Here is a 10,295-nt window from a genome sequence, read left to right on the forward strand (position 1 = left end):
GACTTCTAAAGTAACAAAGGCAGTAAGTTTATTGGCTTCATCCATCTGTAGATATCTACTCCATCCAATTCTCCTTTTGATCATTATATCTATTCTTCTCCATCCTATATTCTGTGATACTTTAATTACACCTCTCAACTCCTTCTGCTGAGGTAGAATCGGAAATTCTGCATGAGAACTCAAACTACCTCTTAAACTCCCTTGCCTCGATGGGTTATGAGTTACAAAATTCTTCAAGACTAAAGACAAAGCATGCCAGCACTGGTAGCTCTCTCCGCTAGGAAAACAAAGGCTAAAAGTTTTACCTTCTGCACTGCTCCTACACCTTGAGACTCGTAAGTACAAACCCTCAGAGTTGTTTTGAATCTGGGCTAAGTAAACGTCATCTCCTACCCTCTCCTTCCATTTATCCTTCTCAGTGTCTTCTTCTTCCAGTATGCTGTCTACTATCTTCTTCAACCACTCAATCATCTGTGGATGGAGTGCTAGCCAAGCGCTGTATCCGTTCCTTCCTCTTTCTGTGATCTTCACAATTCTTACCTTGCCGTAGTATTCCACTTCTATTGAAAAATATTTTCTCTCCAGCTGAAAAAATCTTCTCTCCGGGTCCTTTGATCCATCGTTCCTTTCTACTTCTTCTTCATTAACCAAAGAAGATACACCCTCTTTGAGTTGCTTATTCATTAACATTCTCATTGTTCTTTCCCTAGTTCTTCCAGTAATCATAGAAACACTAAAAAATTCGAAAATAAATAAACAGAAAAGCGATTAATCAAACTCCACTAACCAATAAATCCCGTCCCAAAGGAGAAGGATCAAAGATCCGTCCTTAGACAGTTGAGAAGTTCAGTTAGCACACTGTCAAACTGAATCAATTAAGATTGATCCGATTGAGAGGCTGAGTTTGACATTGGGAAAAAATCGCCATGAAAGAGAATGTCCGAAAATTTCGGTTTTTGTAAACTCTATTTTTGAATCTTAATCAATTTTCAAGATCGATAGCTGTACATTGGACTCAACTATAAACCAGGGGAGGAGCCAGCCCATTGCAAGGGTGTGCACTTGCCCCGTGCCGAGCTGGCTCCAAATCCTATTTTAGGCCTCATTAGACATTTTTTTTATACATAAGCTTGTGTTTTACTTTTTTGCACCTCTTAAAAAAGAAAATTGTGCCCCAATAGCAAGTTTTGCACCCCATCCCATAATTATTGGCTCCGCCCCTACTATAAACTGCAAATGAGTACTTCAGTAATATGTATTTTCAGACTGTACATAGTACGAGCGGTGATCTTTCCGACATGGTACGAACACCTCCGTTTGGCCAAGCTTTCCAACTGTTTGGCATGACCTTTGGTAAACACCAAGTCTAATATTTCTTCTCTCATTTTTTCCTTTTTATTTTAAATTTTGAATTTACCACTCGTTTTCTGTTTTACAAAACAATAAAAAAAATGAATAGTGATGCTCTATCCACTGGATGAATGCCATAATTAATGGCCCTGTTACCAGTCTCTGAGGGAGAAGAAATGTCTGATCCCTCTGAAACCCATCCATCATGTGAGGTCTCCATCTAGTTGTACGGAAAAATCACATAGACCTCCTCTTAAGTAACAACCAAATCCAGTGGTGGAGCCAAAAAAAATATTCCAGGGGCCTAAAAAAATTTATGAAAATGTAGGGACATCTGGTGTACTGAATATTATATATATAAGGTGGACAAAATACGAAAAATCAGATAAAACAAAGGGTTTTTATACATTTTATAGAATTTAGAGGGGGCTAGAGCCAGGGTTAGTCAACCCTTGGCTCTGCGGCCCTTAACCAAATCGAATGTGGACCCTGAAATCTCTGTCGTTGTTCTTATGAGCATTGTTGAAGAAACCTATTATAGGGGCTCTAAGCTTTTGGTTTTGAGGGATCTTATAGATTCAAGTGTCCCAAATGTCGATAAGGGGATATTTAACCTATAATAAGAAAATAAAATATTCTTAAATAATTAACCTACAGCCAAAACCTAAACATAAACCTGAGCAGTAGTGTTGTTGCTAATTTTCTGTTGCTAATTTCAGTTGCTAATTTTCGCAACGAAGAATAACTGTTTCAAATTTTGCAACCTCAAATTTTCGATTGCGGATAGCAACTGCCAAGTTTTCATTCATGCGAAGCACGCGTGTGGTCGGGAACACTAGGAGTACTTTTTACGCCCAAGTAAACCTTCGGTGAAGTCTTCTCTTCTTTTTTTTTTGGCCACCCTTTAGCCTTATCTCTTATATCTTTCTTCCGATTTTTCTTCTCATTTCTCAGCCGTTTTTCACTATCTTTCATCTCCTCTCTTTTTTCTTCGATCTGCAGCTGAAGAACCCTAAGAAGACCCATAGATAAGCTTTCTCTTCTCTTTTATAACCAACCGATTTTGGCACTTCTCACTCACAGAGACTCTCCATTTCTATGTTTTTTCTCTTTCAGTAGACGCTCCTCGATTCGTCGGGGTTTTTGATTTTGGAGTTATGGAGCAGCAAAAGAACATGGTTGAAGAAAACATCGGAGAAGAAAAGATTCTTCCCGGCCCTTTCCACGTTGAAAAGCTTCAGGTAATTTCCTTTGCTTCACCCTGAAACCCTAGATTGATTTTATATAATTTTTCCATTTGAAGTTTGTGCTTTTCTTATCCTTGATTATCATTTACACCCTGGGTTTTAGTTTTTTTTCTCAATTAGTACCTTCTAATTTGGGGATTTTCTTGATGTTTTGGACATTGGGGTGGTGTAAGTTTTGTGCTTGGGTTTGGGTATTTTACGGATTTTAAGGGTTTTGATGAAAATTTCGCGGTATGATTTCGAGATCAGGGCTTTGATTTGATTTTTAATGAAGGGTTTTCTTCGATTTCGGGGATTTTAAAGAAAGAATGTATCTTTCTGATTCTTTAGGTTTTGAGTAATTTGGGATTTTCTTAAAAATTAAGGTTTCTGAGGGTGACTAATTTGGTGTTGTTTTGTTTATGTTATTGTTGAAGGGGGATGGGGTAGCTTCAGTTGATGTAAAAAAGCTCAAAGATGCTGGTCTATGCAGAGTTGAAACTGTTGCATAATCTCCTCGGAAAGAATTACTTATAATCAAAGGAATTAGTGATGCTAAAATTGATAAGATCATTGAAGCAGCGACAAAGCTGGTTCAATTGGGTTTACTAGTGCTGGTCAGCTTCATGCACAAAGGCAAGAGATCATTCAGATAACATCAGGATCAAGAGAACTTGACAAGGTTTTAGAAGGTAATACTAGTAGATTACGGCTGTATAATTATTTTGTTTCGATACTTTTTGAAAACTTAAGCATATAACAGGACGGATCGAGACCGGTTATATTACTGAATTGTATGGTGTGGTGCCAGATCAACGGAAATGGTGAGCATAGCCTGGTATCTTTAATTCATTGTTCTGTAGGTTTCAGCTTTCGTAAATTGCTTAAAGTGTGCTTGGCTGGGTGCAAGGATCAACTGAGGTGGATCTAGTTTGTAGGCTGGGTATGGGCCAAGGAGGAGGATCTAGTTTATCCAATCGTGGAGGTACAAGGAATGTGTATGGGCTGGGTATGCTTATAATCCCACTAGTATTCATCAATTGTTCAATTTGCAGTCAATGCTTTAATAATTATATTTCATTTGATGTGTTGTGATACTTTACAGGGTTGAAATTAATTGCAATAGAATGTGACCAAACAGCAGTGACAAAAGAGTGTATAGTAAAGTTCAAAATCTTAGTTTGATTTAAGATAGGAGCTCATGAATCATCTTAGATGTTAGTTTTCCAGGACCAGGGGTTTTAAGCACAAAAGAGAAGAAGATAGTCGCTGATGGTTAAGTATATAACATCTACTTTTAGAACATTTACTTATTACAGTATACCAGTTAACATTGCATCTCTGAACAAATGGTTACATTAGGAATCTTTACAATGGATGGCTAAGGTTTTCCTACTTCAGTTGACTCGAAGTTGAAAGAACAATAGGTTCTAAGAAGCTAACTCTTGACTCACTATAGTTAGTGATGGCTTGAAATATCATAGAAACTTAGTTTCACCTATAATTTATTATTGGTTTCTTACCTCTGTATCTTGTTTTTGCAGGTCAAAGGGGAAGTATGATATCGCAGATCAGGTCTCAAACTTTTGGACAGACTTTAAAGTGCTCTTCTCCGATAAAGTATATGTTGTTAACGTTCTAGGTATCTTTCCATTAAATTGAATGCGACAACTTTCTGATGCAAGTATCACTACACCATATGGCCCATTTTGAGACATATTGATTTTTGAGTTCGAGACACATATACATGTCTTTAGTCCTTCCACATATATAAGAGTATCAAATTAAAAATATGAGTTGCTTTAATTCTGATTATTCATCTACTCTTATAAGTGTCTTATATATTTTAGACTTTTAGCAGTGTCTTAAAATTTTGTAACTTTATAATACCTTTTAATAACTATATATGTCAATCTATCATTATTTTTATTTCCCACCAAAACTCCAAAATTTCCCCCCAAATTCCCTCTCTTTCCAATTTTCTCACATTTATTTCCCTCTCAATTTTCTAATACTCTTTAAATCTTTCTTCTCTGTCTTTTTTCTTTTTATTTTCTCGCCTTTTCTTCCTTCTCTGCTCAAAAGAAACCAGAGAAAGAAATTAGTGAAATCGATTGAGAGAAATCTAGAGAAACCAGAAATCAAACCAAAACCAGAAACTAAACCAGAAGTCTTCAACTGATTTGTGATTTTGTAAACCCAAAAAGTGGTATGAAAAACCCTATTTTACAAATCGAAATCTTTGATTTTGTAAACCAAATCAACTTGTACTTATATCTTGAAACTCTCAGAAGAAGATTCAATTTGTAGAAGTAAAAACCCTAGAAGATCTCTAAACTCAGGTATGAAATACTAGAGAAATCAAAATTTATCTTTGATTTGTAAACCCTAGAAATTTGATTTCTAATTTTTGTGTTTAAAACCGGCAGAAGAAGATTGAAGTGAAAATTTTGTAAGATTCAACTACAAATCCTTGAAGATTCAGGTATAACTCTAACCCTATTCGTTTGATTTTTTCTCTCTATATTTTGCTAGTTCTGTGTGTTTGATTCTTGTTTTTATGAACTGATTTTCATTTAAGTGGAATGGATTTGATTTCTCACTATGGGTCTGTGAGTTTTTCCTTTTGTTATAACATGTTTGATTTTTAATTTAGAGAATAAGGGTTATGAGTACGAATCTGATAGAGGTGTTGATCTTGAACATGTATTTATTGTCTATTAAGTGTTTTGGTATCTGGTTTTGATGCAAGCATTGAAGATTTTGAATGGGTGATATTCAAGTTCTAGATGTAGATATGTAATCTGTGAAATAATTGGTCCACTCATGTCCTTAATCAGTTATGTGCTTCTTGGAAGGTACGACGTGTACTTACATATAAGCATCATTTTTCTTTTTGTATTTACTTAAGCTTTATTGGATGTTTCCTAATTTCTAATATATGATACTCGTATTTGTAGGATGCAGAGAAGTTTAACTGATGACGAGAGTCACGAGGAGGAAGAAGATGAGTATTTTTCTAGTCTTTTAATCTATGATATTAGAACCTTAACTCGAGTCGACTGCTTGAAAAATGCTTCAAGTTATCGTAGTTAATTGTTTCAACTTAATTACAGTGAGGATGCAAGCGAAAATAGTTCGAAAAGCAGCCGTGAAATGCTTATCACCTATAATAGTTTCTCTCCCTGAGATGCTCTCTCAAGGACCAAATATTGGGCGATAATAGAGATGTTTCAGAGAGATAACTAGGTGGACAATATTGCTGGCAATGTGAATGTTGTAGGTTGTGTGGACTTAGCTGCATTGAATCAAAGAGTGGCGGAAGAGGAGGATGTTTAATTATCTATGAATCATAACCCATGTGAAATTGTGGGTTCATAGAATTACACATGTCTAACAAGTTTATAATAAAACTTTCCATTCTCTTATCATCGCAGTGTTAATGAAAATTTGTTATCTGCATCGGGTACTTGTGAGATTGCAGATATACATGAATTGGAATAAAGAAAAATGAACTCATTCGCCCACGCTGGATGTCTAAATTCTTGAAAATGGAGATGGTGAAGTTTTACTCAACTGTGAAGTTTTCTTTAGGTTCTCTAGTTGTGCAAGTTCTTAGGATTCATGTTCCAACGATCGAGATTCCAAAGTCTTCTTACTCTAAGTTAATTGATTTATTAAATTGTGATAGTTACTTAGCTTTGTATGTTTTTTGGCTTCAGCTGGTTGGTGGTCATGAAGGTCTGCAGTACTTTTGGGCGTGAATGTTTTTCTTACCCGTTTCATAACATGTTCCAATAGGTAAGTGTGCATTCATGAGGTGAAACTGAGTTTCAAAGATCCGTGTTAGAACTGCTGAACCAGTTGGATGTTTTTTGTTCCTGACGAGATGTCAAAGTCGTTTTTGCAACAAACAGAATAGAAAATATTGATCCTGCTTTGCTAAAGACTGGAAGAATAGGTCGGGAGATTGAGTACCCTCTTCCTATCACCAAAACAAGGAGACACATTTACCAGGTATCTGAATATCCTTGTATATATAACTATGTCTCCTTTGTAAAGTTTGTAATGCTCTTGTTATAAGTTTCCTCAACATATGCCAAGTTTAAGAGCTTGTATTGTGAAGTTTATGTTAATTTTTTGGGATCTTCTAGTTTTATTACTCTTGGGACCTATTGCTTGAATCAGATCTCTAAACCCTGGAGTATATATATGTGTATCAAGTGTTCATACGTTCATAAAAGCCTTGGAGTTCATATATTGAAGGTATGAAATCTGAACTTGATATTACCTTCGTTAGGACATTAGACCCATGTTTTATCGTATTTTAATGTTTTACTTCTATTGTATTTCTCCGTATAAACATATATCACTATGGTCTTGTGCAAGGTCTAACTTGGGTGACTGCTGGACTGCTTATTAAATTCCTTTTGTTGTCAAGTCATGGGCAACTGACTTGAGATTCCAAAGTCTTCTTACACTAAGTGAACTGATTTATGATAGTTATGCTAACTTTTTATATATGATATATGCTGCTTAGTTTTCTGGCCGATGGTGTACCTGAATTAGTTTTTTTAATTTCTTTTAGTTGTTTTCTTTGCAGGTTGCACCTAGCTCAAGTGAGCCAACAACTGATGATGACCAACACAGCTTCTTCACAAGATGATTATCAGTTTATTATCAACTTATGATTGTCTGAGAATTTGATTGGTATGAGTTTGGCTCGTAGGTATAACCTTATAAAGAGAATGAGCTGGGATCCACAGTTTCCAATAGGAACAACTTAAAGGTTGTCGTACACATTTAGAAAGGTGAAATTCGAAAAACCTCCATGTTTTTATTAATCTGAGCTTGTTCAATTTTCAAACTATTGATGTATATGCATTTGTTTGTTTTTGTGTGAATGAAGAATCCACTCTACATCTTGTTTTGAGGCCACGTGGTAGGATTATTGAACCATCTTTTTTGATGGCTTTAGAAAGGAAGTACAACCAGGACAAGATGATCTCACGCAAGTAAGTTGAATCTTTCACACTTAGTACCCTGTAAATGAGTTGATAATCATGTTATAGGTAGACCTTATATAACAGAGGCGAGAAATAGACATCTGAGAATTTGAATTGGTTGATCGAAGTTCAAATAGCAGGTATAACATTATAAGACTGAGAATGAGTTGGAAACCACCATTATGCTGTGCATTTATGTAATTGGACTTACGTGGTGCTTTTACAATTCAGAAATTTAACTTAACAATTCAGACTTTTGTTTTCCTTTATTTTTGCATTGAACTTGCTCAAAGCAATGTGCTGCATTGATGTGTATGTCTCGGATTGATGTTATCTTGAAATTCCTATTAATGTGATTTTGTTGCAGAAGATATGCACCTCGTCGTCCTCGTGTTGTAACTGTAGGAAGAAGAAGTGTGAAAACAACAGCTGGGTATTGCTTTTTATACTTTTTTCAATAAATCTTGCGATATATTTCCATTTGTGGTCTGTAGGGTTTTTGAAATTCTTTATGATATTGCCCAAATAAACTCGTGTGTTCATTTGCTTGTTTGAACTGTAGTTGAGGCCAAAGAAAAAGATCAAGTAGACACAATCCTGAATTTTAGAGGGTGCAGAGCTGGAGAATTTGTTTCCCGACATGGTTGGTACTTGTGGTAAGATCGAAACAAGATGCTCCTGTTAGGGTATATCTCTTCCTTATGTCTAGAAATTGTGTCCATCTGATCTCATCTTGTTTTTGTATTGTTTCTATGGTATGTAAACTGACTCCTATAGATGTTTCGTTCCCCTCAGGTGGCATTATAAGGAAATCAAGAAAACAGTTGGATAAGCATAATAGGATTTGAGTGAACAAGTTGTAGGTGATTCGTTTCTTAATCTCCAATAAAAAATGTGGATGAAGTCCCATGATATTGATTGAACATGTTTATAGGAAGTACCTTGTTATTCAATAAACATGCTCAACTGGAAGTAGCTGTTTTTTGTGAAGTATTTATGTAATTGTGACTGAGATTGGTAATTTTTGGATAATAGAGTTGATTGAATTATGCTTTTGTCATATTTGATGGAAAATGGAACTGCTGGCTATATGTGCCTGTATTCATGTGGAAATTTTGATTCTGGGAGTTCCCAGTAGAAAATTTAGTTTTTTTTTCCTAAAAGCTAATTAAATTTTGAGACACATATAAGAGTAGTAAACAAAAATCTATAAGTGGTAAAATAATGAGACACTTCAGTATCAGTCTCTTAATCATATTATATGTCGCTTTAATCAAGTGTCGCTAACGAATTTAAGAGACACAGCTGTGTGTCGCCTAAATTAATTACGAGACACTTATAAGTGTCTCTTTATAAGTCTCAAACGATTCCTGACGCACAGTTTGAGACACTTATATGTGTCTCTGAAATTCATAACAACAAATATAAATGTTTTAAAACCGTTGATTTGGTGTAGTGTGTCTGTTTTCTATGGATGGGGATGCATGCTTGTATTTGTTCTGGATAACTCTTAATTTTCACAATGGTTTGTTGTATTCTATTATCTTGTGAATGTGAAACTTTTTAGGTGTCCAATGATTGAAAAATGATCCGCTGCTTATGAAATAAATATATCAAAAACTTCTCATATTGTTATTCAGATTCACAGGTTTCCTTTGTTGACAAAGATTACTATTTTACAGGGTACATAGCGTACAATTTCGTAATAGGAACTTATTCTTATTGGGGACCTAAGTCGGGGTATGCCATATATCACATGGTAAGCCCTTTATAAACCTCCTCACACTTTCATTTTCCTGTTCTCTTTTAGTATGCTATCATGGATCATCAGTGTTTGCGTTTAACAAGGGATTGTACCTTTAACTTTGGATTTTGCCTCGTCATCAACGGGTCTAAAATAGGTGTTTTTTTTTTATCTAGAATTGTTTTCTGTCTAAAATACAGTATATTATAAATTATATCTTCCATTTTTTATCTAGAACTGTTTTCCTTGCACGTATTTCTGGTTTTGAGTTTGGATAACAATTGTGTTATTTTTATTGTGCAGGCCAAAGCTGTGCAGGATCCAGAGATCCATAACATTGTATCTGATTTAGTCATGAGACAGGTATGTGAACCATCAGCAGTTCATATGAATCAACTGAAGTTGCTCATCATTTACTAGATTATGTTAGGTTGGACTAAATCTGGTACTCATTAGATTTGCATGACCCTCGCCTTTTGGTTATGACAGCCACAGAACACAAGTTTCTGGAGATGAGTATGATGAGTATGCTGCTACTAATGCTAGTGGGGATGTGTTATGCTGCTCAGTTGCTCTCATTATAAGTTTTTATGATCTATAAATTACCTATTCATCTTTCGACTCTTTCCTCAGAGAAGCTTAATATTTTGCAAGTTTATTCCTTGTATGGCATTGAAATTTCTCAGTTTACGTTATTCTTTTGCTTTACTTCTAAACTGACAGGCTTATAACGTTGTTGTTTTTTCCCTTTTCCTTGCGTCTACCTTAAGTTCACAATAATTGAAGAGTATCTTTTTAATATGATTCACTGGTGATTCTCAACATAGTCTTATGTATGTCAATTAAATGATATTTGCAGTTTGCATCTCTGTGGGCATGTTGGATATGGGGAACTGCAAGGAACTGGGTAATTGCAGGGGGAAATGGATCTTGACTAGGTCAATAAACCTAGACTTGACCTTTTTTTGT

General features: G+C 35.3%; 1 long non-coding RNA gene across 5 annotated transcripts; it reads left to right on the forward strand.

Moving 5' to 3' along the window:
- Positions 1-2,322: 2,322 nt before the first annotated feature.
- LOC113321610 lies at positions 2,323-8,663 on the forward strand. 5 transcript variants are annotated; one of them, XR_003346795.1, is made up of 15 exons: positions 2,323-2,591; positions 3,014-3,268; positions 3,340-3,400; positions 3,487-3,585; positions 4,121-4,218; positions 4,868-4,918; positions 5,006-6,136; positions 6,299-6,377; positions 6,475-6,593; positions 6,765-6,842; positions 7,180-7,387; positions 7,486-7,591; positions 7,950-8,015; positions 8,145-8,268; positions 8,378-8,663. It is a non-coding gene; the product is annotated as an uncharacterized LOC113321610 (long non-coding RNA). The 5 variants fall into 5 exon arrangements; XR_003346794.1 differs by having other exon boundaries at positions 6,494-6,593; XR_003346793.1 differs by having other exon boundaries at positions 5,006-5,434; positions 5,537-6,136; positions 6,299-6,593.
- Positions 8,664-10,295: the final 1,632 nt, after the last annotated feature.

The sequence above is a fragment of the Papaver somniferum genome, chromosome 11, assembly GCF_003573695.1.
Source record: "Papaver somniferum cultivar HN1 chromosome 11, ASM357369v1, whole genome shotgun sequence".
NCBI classification, from domain to species: Eukaryota; Viridiplantae; Streptophyta; class Magnoliopsida; order Ranunculales; family Papaveraceae; genus Papaver; species Papaver somniferum.